Source organism: Tympanuchus pallidicinctus, unplaced genomic scaffold (genome assembly GCF_026119805.1).
Source record: "Tympanuchus pallidicinctus isolate F22 unplaced genomic scaffold, pur_lepc_1.0 scaffold3, whole genome shotgun sequence".
Lineage (NCBI taxonomy): Eukaryota > Metazoa > Chordata > Aves > Galliformes > Phasianidae > Tympanuchus > Tympanuchus pallidicinctus.
In genome coordinates this window covers 70668437-70687878 of record NW_026294747.1, presented here as the reverse complement: position 1 = coordinate 70687878, position 19442 = coordinate 70668437, and the positions used below count along the sequence as shown (strand labels likewise).

Genomic DNA, 19442 nt, shown 5'->3' with positions numbered 1-19442 from the left:
TTTTATTATTTTTTGTTAAGTTTCAAAAGTGGAGAGACACTGCTGAAATGAAACGTTCAGACTTCAGTTGGTGTTAAATGACGGAAGATGATGTGCTTCCATGTAGTACAGTATCTCATTAAATCATGATCTAATCAAGCCATAAATGAAACATGTCAAGGCACTGGCTAGCCCAACTGTCTCATTATCCAATCTCCACTTTCAGAAAATCTCCATACAGACCAATTTTCAAAGCAGGAATATTTTTATTTCATACAGATCATGGTGAATAATGCACAGTTATGATAGCAGCTTACTTCAATATCCTCAGGAAGGGTTTGAAGTTTAGTTCTGCAAGATGCACTGTACTTCAGAGCATTTTCAACTTCAATTAGCTCAACAGAAATTGAAAAAGCAGTGAATCTACTAAAAGGTAGAAACCATCCTACCTATTGATCTGTGTTCTGTACAACCAGTTCTTGATTTCAGCAGTGATCAACCTCTGACTCTCAGCTTGCAGATATGATATCGAGCCTGTGAGGGTGCAATTTGTTAGTATATTTGGAACAATGATGCTGAAAACTGAATGTAGGAAATCCACTAGTAGCAACTCCACAATTCCTTGCAGCTTCCCTCCATACCTTCTGAAACTTGGTGTTCTTCTCTTTTACCTCTTAATAAGACATTTTCTATATTTAAAGGGAGCTTGTAAACAAAATGAAAATTGACTTTTTTTTTCATGGCCTCGTAGTGATAGGACAAGGGGAAGGGTTTTATATTAAAAAAGGGGAGATTTACATATTAGAAGGAAATTCTTTCCTCAGAAAGCAATGAGGCAGTGGCACAGATGCCCAGAGAAGCTGTTGGGTGCTCCATCTCTCGAGGTGCTCAATGCCAGACTGGATGGAGCCTTGGGCAGCCTGAGCTGCTGGGAGACAATCCCGTCTGCAGCAGGGGGCTGGAACTAGGTGAGCTTAAGGTCCCTTCCGACTTAAGGCATCCTGTGATTTTATGATTCTATGGTTCTATGATTCTATTCCATTAAAAGAGAGGCTTACATAACATTTATGTTAATTTAAAGCTAATAAATTCATCTGACATGATGATTGGTGACCAAAAATTGTGAAATTTATCCATCAGAAAAACCAACAAACTTTGAATTAGTTGAAGCTTCCTTCCCTCAAAATTAGAAATTGGAAAAATAGTATTCCCAGACTTCAACAACATGTAATCATTTTGTAGGGCTTTTCTAAGACAGATCACATTTTGAAAAAAAAAAGCTTTTTTTTTAGTTCATGGAATGGTACCAATGAAGGTTGCCCAGCATTAGTTCTAAGAAAGATGAAACAATTACACAATTTAAAAGAAACAGAATTTAAAAATAATAATAATAATAATAATAATATTTGCAATATTATTATAAAAATATATTTTTCTATTTTCAGAACTAGTTCCCTTTTTTAATAAAAGAAGAGTACAAAATGACAGTTTCCTCAGCTTTCAAGAGAAAGGGGTGATATCCTTATCTCCATATTAGGCCAACAGTAATAATATATTTCATTCCTGGGAAGTGGTGGGAGTTAATCAAAACAAAGTACTGCTATTGCAGGCACTGATGCATATTCTTGATTTTAAGAACTGTGTTCATGCATATGACTCATGTTCATGAGCTTAGCTGCATGTCTGGGACCTATGTTTCAATAAGTATTGCCCATATGCATTGCTTTCATCCTGCTATTATGACTCAGAGCAGCTGCAAATTTCCAGAGGTTTGTACAGGACGCAGCATAGAAAAGAGAAAAGAAAAAAAGCAAAACTTTTCATTTAAGGAAATAAAATGCCCATCTAAATGCCCAATATCATATCAGCCACTACATATATCAGACAGCTTTACTGCCTTTTTATCACCGCTGCACTCCTTATCATGTTTGAATACTGTCTCTTCCCGTCAATGTAGTTATCCGGCAGTCTATTCCCTGGCTCTATCTTGTAGTCTTACTGTGTAACTACAATAAATACGTAACAAGACTGGTATGTCAGCCAGCGAAACCAGCAATCCTTCCCTTGTGCTGGCATTTCACCTCTGACTCAGAGCCCCACGTTGCTGCTGGGTGCCACAGCTTCAGCGGTCTGAGGCTGCGGCTGAGCAAGTGATAGGTGTGAGGAGTCACTGGTGACATCACCAGCGGCTCCTGTATACTGATGGCTATTACTAAACATTACTTGTTTCAAGCTACTCAATTGGACTAAACTGTCGGTAAGTCCCAGGGAGTGTTTAAAAATAAGTTCCAAACATCCTCATCACATTTTTTAATTTTTGCACATGAAGCTAGATGTTCCCTTCTTCCCTCTCCTCCCTTATCTGAGTCATGTCACAGATCAAGTAACATGGGAGTGATCATATGGCTATTCTAATCACATTTGGATTGCCTGATGAGGATCTTACGTTTAAAAAAAAAAAAAAAAAAAAAAAAAAGAGAAATTAAATATTTTACAAGATTGTTCTGAAACAGTTTATTTCCATGTTGTTGGAATGTTATTTACAGAAAAAGGCTGAATCTGCAGAGCTCCTTCAAGCACTGGTGTTGTAAGCTCCCATGATATTATCAGGAGTCTCGTGATACTCACTGTCCTGCTCAAATCCCCGTTGCAGCATGGAAAATTGCGGAGAACTCCAATCCAGAATAAACAAACCAAACTCGTGCTTCAGGATGGAAAGAAAACTCACAACACATAGGACCTAAAACTCAAAAAGCTGCATTCATAATTTTGAGAGGGAGAAGTGGGAGGCATCTTAGAGACTTATGGGTGCCATTGGCATTGCTGGCACACACTCTGGCTCTGTGGGTCAAGATTTCATGTTGGATAATAGGAAAAACTTATCCAAAAGAGTAGTCAAACACTGGAACAGTCTACCCAGGGAGATGGTGGTCACTGTCCCTGGAGGTGTTCAAGAAACATGTAAAAGTGATACTTAGAGACATGGTGTAGTGGGCACTATTGCTGATAGGTGGACAGTTGAACTAGATGATCTTAGAATTCTTTCCAACCTTAATGTTTCTATGATAATAGAAACAATGACCCTGCTACAACAACACAGGCCAGCAGGAGAGCTCAGACACAAACATGTATGAGACTTCAATTGTCTCCAAGGCATGGTATGACCCTGGGAAACCAGCACATGGCTAGCAGTAGTGTGAGGCTGCCTGTCAAGCAAGACAAAGCCCAGCAGAGCTGGCAGGCATGAAAAAGCTAAGTGATCAGTCACTTCCCCATGTTATGGCAAGATGTGAGAGGAGTCATGGTATTGCATCACTCAACCCTTACCCGAGAAGTAGGGTGGGCATCTTGCCAGAACCTTTCACTCTGTTTCCTTCTAGCTGTACGTGTTGAAAAGAAGAAAGAGGAATTGGGCCTCCAGGTTTCGATTGATAATAAGTTATCAGAGTCAGTAGTGAAAAGCATGCCTGAGAACATCAACATTGGCACCTACTTCTTTGTTTTGCAAAGGGTTTCATCCTGTCTCCCCCCATTTACATGTACACTCACATGCACACATGCACATGAGTGATTTTTTGTTCCTGTCTTTGTTTCCATTTGTGATATAAAAATGCATCCAGCTTCAGTTTCGAGACATTTCCATCAAGAGTACATATATAGATTTATTTTTCAACATGCCCATCACTTACATTCTAGTTAAAAACACCAGTAAAGAAATTTTGAGAAAAAGAGAGAAAAACTACCTCTGTCCCACAGCAACTATAGTACTGAGTTTTTGGTTTTTTTTTTTCAGTCCTTAGAGGTCCCCAGAGAACTTTGAGCACGTTTACTAATATCAAAGCAGGGCAATAGCTTTTCAATGACATCATCTTCCCACTCCCTGTAACTGAGAACTCACCGTTCCCTGAAATAGATCAAGGCAGGAGGTTTGAGTGCCAAAGGTCTTACACCATAGTTTCATCCACAAGGACTAGGATTTTCAGGCTGACCTGTAGCCTTTGATGTAATTTGCTAGTGGCAAAACTCTGCACTGTCCTCACTTTGGTAATCAAAAGTTATCCATGACAGGCTGTAAGACAGACCTAAGAGTCTGAATCCAATATTAAAATGATATGTGTTCTTAAAAAATGCATGAGATTCTTAGTATCCAAATTTAGGGCTCAATTTTATTCACAAATATATTCTGGGAGTGAATCAGTGCATATACAGGGAAAGTTGCCCACAGCAGAATTAATGTTCAGGGTACGTAGCAGCAAAACCTCCTGAAAAATGAAGCTTTAGGCAACAGTGATACTCTGAGCGTCTGACACTTTACACTGGAGACAAGGGAGATCTCAGACAAATACAAATCTTTTCCACTGATATAGCCTGGAACACTGTAAACGCAGTTAACAGCCAACATTTGTTCTTTTTTAGGAAAAAAGAAACATATACAAACAACTGTTCTTTTCCATCCTGAAACAATGGAATAACTCATGATAGCTCCTTTGCAATGGTGAAATTCTGACAGTGACCTCAACAGCTGCTTAGACACCAACCACAGCATTTACAACTGCTTCGTTACAGACACCCAAATGCTTGCAACACATTTTGCTTTCACGGCCCAAACAGTATAATCAGTGACTTTATCCAGAACAGCACAATAATGCTCCTGTTTATCAGAGAACAGAGCATAGCAACTTATCCTCAGATTCATCATTATCAACTTAAACATGTCAACTCGTGTTTTCTGTTCTGCTGTTTAAGCTAGCAAGAAAGAAAAAAAGGAATTGAAAAAAGCTGGCTTTCTTTTCTTTTTCCTCCTTTTTATTTATTTATTTTTTTTCGTAAAAATACAGAAGGAAGAAAACTGCAGATTAAGCTTCGCTGGCCCTTGATAGGATCCTTGTTCTGCATCTTGATTATAACAATTTGATTTTGAAAGTCAGAGTGGCAGAAAAGGATGCCCAAATTGACACACTCTGAATCAGCATGATGCTCTTCCTCTTCTGAGCAGCTGCTCTCAGATATTTTCATTTGTTTGGACTCCTCTGGATGTGGTTGAAGAACTGAGGCATAAGAGATGCCAGGTGTCCAGGACTACCCACCACATGGCTGTTGGGAAGAACTAGCATAAATGATCCTGCAGGAAGGATATTAATCACAGTAAACAGAGTTAAAACCAGAACCCAGGCAGACCAGACTTTTGTTTACCCAAAAGGATGAGAGATCTCTGTGTACATAGCACTGCACATCTGTGCATACCCAGTGAATTTACAAGTTTTATCAGTTCTCCTTGCTGGTGAAATGCGGGCACACACACACACACACGCACACACACACACAAAAAAGTTTAGGTTAAGTATTCATTTGCCTCTTAATTTCGAGGTTTATTTGATTTTTAGGAAAAAAAAAAAACAACAGGAATGAAAACCTGAAAGGAGGTTTAAGCCCTTCCCCCTTCCTCCCCCTCCAATTCTTATCCATAGGTTCGGGGTGAGTCACAGAGCATGAGTCAGGGCTAGGATTCACGTACAGATCTGACGGTCATCCTGAGCACCCGCATACCAGACACCACTCCCAGATAGCAACACTTCAGACTTGGGGGGAGGAGGGGAAACAAGAATAATACTGAAAGTGAACACTGGATTGAGCTTTTATTTTCTAGCTGCACTTACAGAAGAAAAGGGTTTTTGTCAGCTTACTTTGCCCGGGGATTTCACACCTGTTGTGTAAAAGTCCACCTCTGCCCCATGCCAGCCCTGCCTGAACACAGCAGGATGACTGAAACCACAGGAGGCTGAATGGCTAGGGAGTTGACTGAAACACCACTTTAAGAGCTGCCACAGTTGAGAAAAAACTAGAGGATATTTGCTAGGTGACAAAAGGAATGAACTTCCGGATGTTTTTCAAATCTTATTCCTGTAAATAAGAAACAGCTGACTATGATCCTGCAAATTCCAATTGAGAAAGCCATGCTGATACTAATGCATTATGCTGTGTCTAGAATCCCTTGATAGAATTACAGCATAACTCTACACAGCTGAGTGGATATGATCATGTTGCACCAATAGATCATAGTATCAAGAATAAGAGAAACAGAGATCCAGCACTAACATGCTACTACAACACTGTGTCTCCAAATTTAGTACGGTGTGTTTTTCAGCACTAACTTTCTAACAACATGGACAAATAAAGCCATGCATACACTGGCAAACTGAAGTTTGCTGATGACAGTCTTGTTATTGTAACAGGAAGTGACTCAGCCTTGGCAACAAGAGATCAGATATTTTATTCAGAACCATTAGGTCATTTTTTTCCCCCTAACCAACCAACAGTTTCACAAGGCAACTGGTTTTGTTTGAAAATAAATATCTATTTTGAAAGTGATTCGCTGAGAGACTGGAGTTAAACATTTATGGTTAGGAATAACCACTTAGTTTAATTTAAAGCATCTGGAAACTTCTTGTCCCGTTAACCCTCTTAATGTGCTGCCTGTACAAAATTCCTCCCCCTTGGGCAGGAATTCTCCCACATGGCTGAGTATTGCCAGTTACATTATTATCATGAGAGTGAGGATGAGTGAGGAGATTTGTGCTCAGACCAGTAACTTTCCATGACAATTATTTATGACTGATGTCATCCTTACAGCCAAAGTAAAAGTACTTCACTCAGACATTACAGCCAAAGCAAATATCTGCCTTGATATAACGGCATATTACACGGTCTTGCATCAGTTATTTATAAATGGCATGTGATTTGATGTTGCTTCACCAAAAATTAGTGTTAAGAAAAGAACAAATCTAATATTTGGCATCCAGTCTCACCTAGTTTCTTTCCTTCCCAGCTTCTGTACTTTTAGATATCGTGTATATTTGCATTTGCATTTGGATTACATATAAGTTCAGACAACTACATGGAGACAGAATACTTTCCCTTTTAATGCAATACTGGTGTTACTCATTTTTACTTCAAATAGCTTTTAGCATATATCATAACTGCATAAATATTATACCAAAAAAACTAACTGTTCAAACTAATTTAAATTTCTCCCTGTGATGATAAGGAGTAAGCACATCACCAGCTGCAGCACTCTTAGAACAGGATTTTGTCATCTTCCTAATATTTTCCTGATTCTTTGTCAGTTTTGTATTTTTAAAATACCAAGAAGCATAATAATCCACATCATAATGACTCAGATGTCCTATGAAAACATACAAATAACATAAATAACAATGCCAGCCTTTTATCGTGAGCATGGAGCAAGCAAAAAAAAAAGGTCTCATGGATATCTGAAAAACTCTGTAGCAACAGTGTTTATCTGTTGCCTCCATACTGTGCCCAGAACCTAATTTTAGATACTAAAATAAAACTCAAGACAATTTCCCCGCATCAGGCACTGCAAGAACACAATAAGACCTCAAGCATTCTACGTTGACATCAAAACATCTTTTTTTTTTAAACGTGTGAAAAATTAAACTTTGAAAAGCCACTGCAATGACTAAGAATTTACAATTCAGTGTCAAATGCAACATATCCTAAGAAACCTCAGAACCCTACATTATTTCACTGTTATCTTCCTTGTGACACAAGCAGTATTTTACAATTCCAGCCCACTAAAACAGCAGATTTTGTAATTTTGCTGCTAAAGCAACATGGTTTTCTCTGCTCTTGCAAATAGCATTTCTGTCTTCTAGTGGGAAAAAATAGTTATCTTGTTCCACCATCTGCCAAAAACTACTTAACTCAGAGCAGTGCTTCTGTGATTTCATATTGAAGCTTGAGTAACTCCAGTGTTGTACCTATGACAGTCAGACCCTAACACTTTTGAAGTAGCCTGGCATGTTAAGAAATGTATTTCTACCATATTGTTTCAGGGTTTAACTGCTACAAGTAGCAGTCCTTGCTGAGTACCATTATACATCAGGTGATTTTAACTAAACAGTCATCTTGAAGTGCAGGACAAAGGCTCGCAATCTATTCATAGCTTAACACTAGATTTGAGAAGCCATGTTTCCTTCTCCAAATGTGTAACCATTGAATAAAATATGAACATAACCTCAGCTCTGCTGCAGAACTTCCTATTCTGTATCTTGTCTCTTATCAAGAGATTGCAGTGCACTACCGCAATTATCTGACAAAACTTTCTGCACAAGAATTGCAGTTTCATAAATGAACACACACACACACATATGTGAATTTTACGTGTATGTTATATTTGCTCAGATAGACTGGAAAACACAAGTCCCCAGAGTTTTAACACTTAAAGTTTAATAAAAGGAAGTCGTATTTCTTATTATCCGCATTTTATTTCAAAACCAGCGTTTCAGTTTTCTGGGACCTAACATTTAATACATGAACGTTTGGTGTCAGCTTACTCTCCGTTATTATATTCAACACATACAAACATATTTCCATCTACCATTGGCGCCATATCAATTTTATGACTACAAATCCTCCATTTGCATGTGTTCTTTTCAAAAGTGCTCATGCTTTAATGGGCCTCCATCATACATGAAGCCCCCATCTTGGAACTGACAAGTTACAACCCTGACGCTATATTTCTTACAGAGCTCTGGTTTAGCATGCTCAATTGGGAGCAGCAATTGCCAGGAACAGATAAATTCCTATCCTGCTTGTTACTCCCTGCAGCTCTCAGCTTCAACTCTGTCTCAATTGACCCAAAGATCTAGGGATGTAGAAGGCATTTGGAGTTTTTCAGTTAAATGGTTTAAATTTCTGTGTTACATGGCATTACTTACTATGAGGTACAGTAACAACTAACAATATTCATGAGTTGTAAAGCTGGGAAGATAATACAAGTTATATTTTCAAAAGAACAAGTATTTTTCCAGTAGGGAACATTTGTGATGCTGCTGTAATGCATTTTAATAGACTCAAGTTCTCAAATTAAATATTCTGAAAATTCATTTTAGGCATGCAAAATGAATTCCCTAAAAAATGAACAAGCTTTTGGTGGAATATGTATATCAAAGACACGTAGAGAGAATTATTAAATAATTTTCTGGTATTTTTTTCTTCTTGCTATGTATTGTAACATTTAAAATAAGGAAAAAATATAGAAATTGCACAGAAATTGTGTAAAATAGAATAGAGTGGATAGGAAAAAAGTTTCTGGAACTAAAGAAAGACGCAGAAACTGATTAAAAAGTATTTCAAAAAGATGTCTTCAAAACCCATTCTAAAAGTGATCTAACAGCCGCAGAAGTAATAGCCAGGAGGGGAGAAAAACAAAGCCTTATACATCACAAAAATAAACAGAGAAAATGAACCATATTGAGAATATATCCTAATCTGACTGTAGTGAAATTATGCATTTCCTAATATTCTCCATTTGCCTGAAGAATTCACTGTATTATGTAACTATAAAGTCTTCTAGGAATTTCAAGCATATGTGTCCTGTGAAGATGCATTTCTCAGATGTTTTGCAAAGATTGTGCTCTTCCTCTGTATTTATCTTCACTGTTTTGTTTGTTGGTGTTTTTCTTTCATATATGAATATATATCTATATTTTGCAGTGAAGTTGTATGGGATACATGCCTTCTTAGAGGTCTTACAGGAGTCTTTCCAAGCCATGTAGACTTTTTTGGATTTGGATTTCAGGGTCATGAAGATGACTGGTGAAAAGGAACATCTTTAATACAAAGATATGCTGAAAGAGCTGTCATTTTCAACCTGGAGAAGTGAAGGCTCAGAGGGATCTCATCAATTTGTATACATACCTGAGGACACTGACAGGACAGGAGGCAGTAGGCACAAAATAATATCAAATTCAATCTGAACACTTTTTAATTATAAGGGCAGTCAAGGACTAGCAGAGACTTCTCACAGAGATTTTGGAATCTCCAGCTGCAGAGATATGCAGAACACGCAAAAGAACATAAGCCTGTGCAACCCACTCCAGATGAACCTGCTTGAGCATGGTGTTTGGACTAGGCAATCTCAAGAGGGCCTTCCCAATCTACACAGATCTATGATTCAGCAAATATTTTTGTATTTGTTTCATGACACCTACAATGCCTGACTGTTTTCCTAGATTTACCTGTGCAGAATTCTTGCTTTCCTTAGTGACTTCCACAACCATTATGGTCATAAGGCAACCCTTGTAAGCAAGTAATCTGCTTCCTGTGGGGCTAGTAGGAGCTCACCTTCCACTGCACCTACAGTATTTCCCAATTATTGAGCATTCTAACTAGGACCTTCTGTAGCATTGAGCTTCCTTCTTTAATCCATTTGCCAAGGCTAATTTCTTAGTCAAACCAGACTAATATAGGGCATGCTGGTACTACTATGAAGTCAGGACACAACTAGGTTGCACAGTTGAAACTTGAAAACTCAGAAACAGTCTCGATCCCTCTCAGTTTATATGCTGAGTTTCTGAGACTCTCTAACAAACAAGTGCATATCATATTTAGCTGAAACATTCCCTTGGCTCAGTTCCTGATGTGACCGTGATCTGAGGCTGTGCATATCAGTCATAATTTCCTCCAAATCTAGCACTTATTTATGGGTAAATCCAAAATTTTGTATCGATCAAGTACCCTTCTGGGACTCAGTGAAGTAAATCTCTAAGATCCTTGGATACTTGGAATAGTGAAAATTGCTGAAGGTCAAAGGAAATCAGAAATTCATGAGTTCTGCAGATCAAGTGACCATTACAGAAAAATGGCCTGAAACATACTGTTGATTTAAACACTGTTGACAGTAACACAGTGCAATCTTCCATAGAAACATGATTAATAACACTTCAATAGAGTATATTATTCCAGTTATTATCTTCATTTAGTATGTTCCTTTCAGAATGTAGGGAAGGAATCATATTTATTCAACCTGAAGTTCGATTAATTCAAGTACTTCAAGGGAAAAAAGAATATAGTAGTAATTTTTCATGAATTCTACACTTAACACTACATATTGTTAATGCTTTTACTCAATGCTACAAAATATCATTTATAAAACAGGCTTTCCTGCTCTCATTGCCCTTCTAAGATGTTTCTTGCTCTGCACTTTAAACTTTTTTCCTTTTAGCCATAAAACATTCATCAATCATCATACAGAGCTCTTAACAGGAGTGACGTATTTGCAGTTCTGAAGAGTAAAGGACTGTGGACTAGGTTCTATAATCCTCATAAATGTCTGTTGTGATACAGTTTGATAAATTCAATATACTTCTTGTTAAAACAAATTGCAACAAAAGATACTTAACGAAAGAGAAAGTAAAGTGGTCAACCTTTCTGCTTATTTATTAAAGTATTCAGTTTCAGTTTTAGGAAAACTATATATCATAGACCAAAGAGAAAAATGAATCTCATTTAGAAAAATTTAAACAAATAAAGGAATGAATGGGGGACAAGGAGAGGGGAGGGGAGATTAAGTTTTGAAGAAGTATTTGGGAATTCCCAGAGAGACGGTTCCTGAGTTCTTTATGACTACCTTGAACACACAAAGAATGAGAGTCATAGCTTTAAAAGTAAAGTTGAATAAACACAAATTATCACAGGAAATGTGACATCCAAGGACACCTGGCAGGTAAAGGAAAAATGCCAGCGATGATGCAGAACATTCACCCTTAACACACCAGCAGTCCTGTTGAAGACAACACGCTAGACAGAGCTAGACTCCCACAAGAGTCTGAAAATTAAGGTGTGTTGGAGGTGAGTAAGTGCCAGCTCAGATCTACCTTCAGCCCCACTGTCTGTAACTCTGCAAGGACAATCTTGACTGTCTTTTAAAGAACAATTCTATAAATTACGTGAAACTCATCTTCCTTTCCTGTGCTGTATAACATGCAAATGCTGAACAGTCATCACTGGTTATTGCTTTTTGACAGAACTTGAAAATGAGAATTTTACTAACAGTTCTAGTGAAGTGTTCACTTCAAAAGGAAAAGCCTGTTTAAAGCCTGAAATATGTCTGCTATGAATCTTCAAAAATGAGTGAATACATATTTGTTTCAGATATTGCCTGATGACTTAAGAATGTGATATAATCAGAAAACTAATTTCTATGCTACAGATACACAGTATTTTGCTCTTAACAAGCTAAACATATCTTAACAGTAAAAGGACACATATCTGAGAATTTTTATTATGCAAAGACTGGCATAAGAAATCATAGGAGTCCAGCAGGTGTAGATACTTATTTCTGCTCAGAGCTGTAACACAGGTGATGTTTGGAAGGGACCTATCCAGATACAGTGTCTATCGTAGACAAAAGACAACTGTCAGTAAAAATGAACTAAATAAATAAGGGATTACATAAATTCATGAACAACAGGTCTATATAGAGAATTTGCAAGGCACAGATACAGCACCTAAAACCACTAGGGAAATGGTAGGGAATTCAAGGGCAGCTGACTGCAGAAAGTTGCTAGGCTTACACAGTCACCTAGTTGAAATTACTGCCACCACATTTTTGCCCCTGTGATTTTTGAAAGGACAGTGCAAATCTAGTACAATCATTTCTATAAGATCTGAACTTGAACTTCTCTCATTTCTGTATAAATTTTATCATCATTGGAGGGATAATGTGGAGCTTGATAGACAATTGGCTTTATCCAGTAAGGCCACCCTTAGTTCTTTGTAATGATTAATGGGATTTTTGGTTCACAATTCCTATTGCAAGACTTCATACACATCTTTTTCTCAATAAAAACCAAAATCATAAAACAGCACAATATCCAGTCTATGTCTTTCTATAATCTCTTCTTTGGCCTGTACTGTGCTTGTTAAATGGTTCTCTTCCAGTGTTGTTCGTGGGTTTGTTTTTTTCCCCACTTCATTCACAGAATAAATATATACCCTCTCAGGTGGCCCTCTTTTGGTTAAATGAGCATTTTTTTTTTTTTTTACTTTCTGTGTCTTACATTAGACTTTCTGTATGTTATGCATCTTGCATCTCTGCACCTATTTCCTAAACATGAAGCAACACAGCTAAGTACAATACTTCAGACATGATCCAACAGAGGACTTTGAAAATTAGCATATATTCCTGGAAATTCCTATTGCATCCCATGATCTCATTTACTATCTTGCCACTGGCTGAAAGTCCTTCAGTGAGCCAGGTGATCTCACGATCAGTGGTTAAACGGCCTGTTTGTTCTTTTGTCAAGTTTAACTGATGACCTCCTGCAGTATAAAATCAATTCTTGGTGTTGGTACATAAGTGCATGATCCCAAATTTTGTATTATTTTTTTTTCTTTCCACTGACATTACCCCAGCCCTCAAGGCCATTCTTTTTCTGTGATATTACACTACAATCCAACTCTGTATTGGCAATATCTCCAACCATCAAACCATCAGTATATTTCATTACTACATTCTTACTTCTCGTGCCAAGGTCAGGAATGGAAATATCAGTTCAAATATTTTCATGAAGTTCAGGAAAATTAGATCTGTTGCAGTTCTCTTGAGAAAATCTATTGATAAGAGAAAATCTATTCTCTTATCAGTGAAATGTCTAATTAATGATATCATGTTAGCCTAATGAAATCTAAATTAGACACCGGAGGAGTTTCTATGGGAGCTAGCAGAAGGATCATAACTGTATTTTTAATTTGATTGAGACCCTATTAAAATCTGAATATATATTCAAGCATTTCAGAAGAACTGCAGTAAAATACCTAGCATGATGATAAAACCATGACAATACGTAACAGAAAAACTACACCCAACACATAAATTAAATCTTAAATATTATTTGTCAGGCTTCTTAAAATTCACTGCACTGTTCCAAAAGCCAGTGTTTTTTAAATAACATTGTCATATAAATGTTTTTGAGTTTGAACTTCCAATTTTTGAGTCAGTGAAAGGCACCTTGGTTGCAGCTTTAAGATTTTTTCAAATACCAAAAGGCAGCAATAGCCTATTTTTCTGGTGGAACTCAGATTTTGACCTATTCACATGCCTCCAGGATAAAAAAAAAAGTCTTAAAACTAAATATTGTTAAATGTTTTAGAGTTGCATGAGTGTCAGATATAGTTAGGCACATGCAGAACTTTTGAGGCACTAGGGAAAGAGGGCATTTTAAAAATAATTACATATCGTTCTAAATGTTGCCATCGTATTGAAATTTCACAAGAAAGGTCATTTCACAAAGTGATTGTTGCTCCAGAGATTTTATATAAGTGGTCTGTACTATTGCAATTGTACTGAAATAAGAGGACATATTCTGAGATTATGATGGAGAGAGGAATTACATATATTGTGTATTTATCCAACTCTTTCCTACTGTACAAGAATGAACATTCCACATATCGAGACTGAAGGTGGATGATGCACATGTGCATGTGTGATAAGCTTGGAAAAAAATAAAGCAGTGCTGAAATGCTATAGGAAATAACTGAATGGAGTGGAAAGGATTCTGTTTTGGGTGATAGTTTGAGGTAGAAGGGTTGTATTGCAGGGCACTATTTAGACCATGGGGTGTACTCTGAGGGTTAAATAACAGTTATGGTGAAGACATCTCTTCTTGATTAAACAAATGAAAACATTTATCCCAGTTGAAGAGTTTGCTGCAAGTATCCTGCCTTTTTGCAATATACAAATTAAGCTACTAGTGCTGGGCTCCCTATGTGAAGGTAAACCAAGAATTGTTCAGATACGAGACCTCTTATTACAGAACCATAGAATGGTCTGATCTTTAAGACCATCTAGTTCCAATCCCACTGCTATATGCAGGGACACCTCCCTCTAGACTAGGTTGCTCAAAGCCCCATCCAGCCTGGCTTTGAATGCTTCCAAGGAGGGAGCATCCACAACCTCACTGGGCTTACTGCTGAATGCAGCTGACTTACAATGTAGGATTTCATGAATCAAGCTTTTTACACTTGAACGTACTGTTTGCAGGAGATACTTACATGTGGCTGGTATTCATAGTACTATATCTCAATGGTGTAGGCTAATAAAAAAAAAAAAAAAGAAGTTTTTTCTCTGAGTAGAACTATTGTTATAAGTCACTTAAGTGCTCAGGCGACTGCCCTTTCTTTTAAACTCTTTCTGTGACACATTTTCAGCAAGGTATCTTTCACCCTGAGACTATATCCAGAGTCCACATTCATTAACCTTCCAAGCATGCCATGAGACTCGTCTTTTCATTCCACAGGGATCTGGGAAGATTGAAAGCAACTGGCTTAAAAGAAATTTTACTTGAGCAATCAGTGCTTCTATTTTAAAAAAAAACTTCAGGAGAGCTAATTTACATTTAATTGCATCTTTTTGAATTTTTCAATTTTTATGTCATTTTAATCTGCAAAGCAGAATCTACACCAGTGTGTAATACTTTACAGATGTACAGAGATATCACATACCCTGAGCCTGTGGATGCAGAGAACTGATGGTATTTTAACTATCTGCATACAAGCACCATTGTGTGCAGGGGCCTTTAAACACTCAGATAAGAACTTTTTTTACCATCCTTCAAACAAGAAGTCACCTTAAAACATTTTTGTTTTGCTCTTTTCATGCAGCTTTCCATGATGTTCTGACCAGCTATTCTTCTTCCTTTTATGACTTCTTTGCCTTGTGATCATGTTGAAGCATATCACCTTTCAAATTATGAGATAATCTCTCTAAAAGAAACATGGCCTTTTCCACAGTTACTGCCTACTTAGCTAAAAACTAACACCACAAACACCAGGAAAAAAGCTGGAGAGCAATTCTGCAATGCTTTGGGCCCAGCAACAGGACAAAAAAGCAAAGGATAGAAACACCCAAAGCTCATACTTCAGAGGACGTTCTCACCATGTAGCAATAATGAGTCACTGCAAAGCAAAAACCATCTGTTTATCTGGACACAGATACCACGTGTCAGTTAACAGGAAACAGTTCCACTGAAGAATCTCACTGCAGTGTTAATCTCTGCATAGACAAATTTCCAGACCTCCTAGTTTGTAAACCGGCAGCACTAAAGCTTCTTTTTTTTTTTTTTTTTTTTTTTTTTTTTTTTTGAAACCATGCAAGAGATTGCCTGTTTGGATACCTTTGTCTGTACAGATTGGCCAGTACCATGAGGCTTCCAAATAATGAGTCTAGATGTTCTCATCAACATTTAAGTACTCATAGTTGGTGACACACAACATCCCCACCTTTGAGTAGGCAGTGCTTTCCCACTCCTCCTTTTCATTCACACTGCTACACAACTTAGCCAAGTTGGAACAACTCTAAATCCCAGGAAAATGGCATGTTACATTTTTGCCTGTAATGATATCCCAGTCATCAGCTATTGATTAAAGGGAGAAGGGTGCAGTCATAATTAACACACTGTATCTTGAAATATTTAGGCTCTTGTAAAGGGTCCAATCAGCCTTAATTAAAGCTATGTTTAACTAAGCTTTTTAGGATGGAGTCTATTATTTGCTGTGCTCCTGTCACATGTAGCTCAATAGGACTTAGCACTTCTGTGGCCTTTAGGTGTTATCACAACATAAAGAATGCATAATAACTACATAAGTTAAAAAAAAAAAACCTTTCTCCCAGCTTATGAAGGCATTGCATTTCAATTCCCTTGACGACAATACAGTTTGGGTCATCTGTGCATAAATGTTTAGCTCCATTGGAGCAACACACGTTTGCTGTATAGGTAGCTAATTCACTTCACGGGTGTAATGTTTTGGATCAAAGCATTTCCAAATTCATGTTGTTGAATTAGATTTCAGGTGGACAAGACTTCAAAAAACAGATAAACTCTTAAAAGCTCTGCATTAGGGAAGACATTCTTAATAATTTAAAATGAGACAGTAGTTCTTTTCAAATTAGATTTAGTCCTTTTAGGTGCAATTATCTCAAAACATCATTTTTCTCAAAGAACCGTCAGCATTCTTTAGAACGAAAGTGTGATTTTATATTGAATCAGCTGTTACCGAAAAGATCACCTGATTAAGGACTTTCTCCCTCAAGTTGAAGCAACAAGGCAATGTTGTTTGTTTCAAAAAATCTATTTTTTTTTATTTCCATCGTGCATTTGAAATCCATGATTTAAAATTAATGCCAAATGAGATTAAAAATCCTCACACAAATTAATTTTGTATACTGCAGGAGAAAGAAGGATTCTGGCTTTTAGGCATGCATATTAACTTAATTGTTTGCCCCTTGAAAACAGCAAGTAGCCTAGAGCATTTGAACTCCAAATGTGCTCATTTAAAACAAAACATTATATTTGGCAAAAATCATCTAGAAAATCTCTAAAAAATGTCTGCAAATTTTTCAGGGAGAAGGATTATACACAAACAGTGGGAAAGGAAGACAAAGAAGACTGTGTAATTAAAAAATGCTAATAGATGATTTCACCACCAGGTAAAAATCACATAGCATTCATTTCCAAAGAAGACAGGCTAGCTTTCCTGGAGATATCCTGAAGGAAATGGCATATCTCCTGAGGAAAAAAAAAAAAAAAGAAAAGAAAGAAAAAAAAAAAGGGGGTGGGGGGAGAGGGAGGGGGTATGGGGGAGGCTTTGATAAGCTTGTGAAATCGCCAGCAGGAAATGAAATGACCACCATAGATAAGAACTCCATCAGGTTGTAAACGTATAGGAATAGGGTTAACACTTTGGTTGTTATTCAAAAGCAAATGAAAGATGAGCTTATGATAACAAGCTTGGATTAGAACTCAGAAGATCTGAGTTCATTTCTTGGCTCTGCCATAATCTCTATTTGTGATTTTGGGCCAAAGCTTACATTTGGCATAGACTGAAGAAAGAAAGCAGTATCCTCTTTGTATTGTTAGGGAACTGAGACCCAGAGATAATACTAGCTAAGGATCCATGACATTTTATAGGCATTTATATTTCCAATAAATTTCCCTGTAGAGAAAGGTGACTAACAGAGAGCTGAGAGGTATCTCTGTGGGTGTGATCCTCCAATTACCTCTGTGTTTCTGTTTCCTCATTATAGCATTCAGACAATAAATCCTTTCTCCCACAACATGAACAAGGGCTCTTTTTTGTAGGTTGCTATTTTTTAATTTTCGCTAGGCTGAGATATAAACTCTCTTTTTACACAGTCATTTATGTATTTCTTAGAACTTTACAGTCTCATAGAGAGGAGCAAAGAAGTTTCTATGATCCAACCATTAACTAGACACTACATGCTTATATATGCATAAGTATATGCTCATTCATCTCAGATACTTACAGAGTGTATCTCCTTATCTTATTACTGCCATCATCCTAGACCACAGTAGCAATAATGACAGTAATGTGACTATATTTATGGGTCAGTGTCAGGTCTTACACAGCAATTCACAACTTCCCATGACATGGGCTAAGTTTTGACACTGACTGGAACTGAACACAGAGTGCTTCAGTTGAAACTCAGCATTACTTCATCCGTCCCTTGCTTTTTATTTCCTTTCCCCCGCTGATATTCCAAAGCTACTAGAGTTACACTCCTGTGAATGAGATCTGAATCTTGTCCATTGGCAACAGTTACTCAAAACAGGAAATGGGATCTTTCAAATAACAATAGGTGGGAACAGTGAGTAAAGGTTCCCTATGTGGTAATGGTGCTGAGTCTTTAACGACTGTGTTTACTTCTCTGTGTCCCAAAGAAGGGCAAGGTGCTGAAAGGCCACAGTTCATTTTGCTCTCCAGTGCGTTTGCTTATGCGTATATCAGATACAGTATCTAATTTTGCAGCTGATGTTAACGGAGAGAAAAAAAAAAACCAAGCACTGGCTCCTATTTCTCAAGGTAAGAAGGCACAGTTAGATTGCTATCCTAGGCCAGGGCACTGAAGGAACAAGTCAAATTACAAAGGACCAGAAGGATCATCCCATACCCTGTTGATTGGAAAGTCCCCTATTTTTGCAGCAACATACTAGGTGCTTTGTTTTCCTCCTGTGCACCCTTGAAAGGAGTACTGTGATGCAGAGATAAACCCTTTGCAAAACTTACAACCCACATAACACGCTTAGCATATGGTAAGAGCAGAGATGTGATGAGCTGGGAAAAGGATCCCAGGCCAAGTGGTGCATTTCTAGTAAAGGTCTGCCATTCTTGGCGGGGGCATCCACGTAATTCCTTGCCTAGTCTCGCCTTGACTAATTCCCAGAAAAGGCAGTTTCACAACAACTCTAAGAAAGCCATTCCTACTTCTAATTGGCATCACTCCTTAGAAATAATTATTTGCATTCTTCTTTGAAAGTTCACAGTTATAAGCTAACTCTATATGCTTGTACTAATCCCTACTCAAACAGACACAAGGCACAAAAGAGACAGTCCAGGTGCTGCTAAACACCTAAACATCATCAGCCCTCCAGTCTCCTGCTTCACAGAATGATTGGTATATGTTGGGCATCTGGTCTCATTATTTACTAAATTTGGCTAAATTAAGTTTCCCAGCACAATGCCCTGCTAGATAATGGTCACTAATTAGAAATGGGGAAAAAAAAAAAAAAAAAAAAAAAAAAAAAGAATTGGCCATAAGAAAATGACAAAATGCCCAGCAACACTATTTATTTCCCTAG

At 37.5% G+C, this 19442-nt stretch overlaps 1 long non-coding RNA gene across 1 annotated transcript; it reads right to left on the bottom strand.

Moving 5' to 3' along the window:
* Nucleotides 1-4834: 4834 nt before the first annotated feature.
* Nucleotides 4835-5715, bottom strand: LOC128085465 (uncharacterized). Its single transcript, XR_008208984.1, has 3 exons — nt 5664-5715; nt 5495-5558; nt 4835-5101 (listed from the first exon to the last, which is right to left on the bottom strand). It is a non-coding gene; the product is annotated as an uncharacterized LOC128085465 (long non-coding RNA).
* Nucleotides 5716-19442: the final 13727 nt, after the last annotated feature.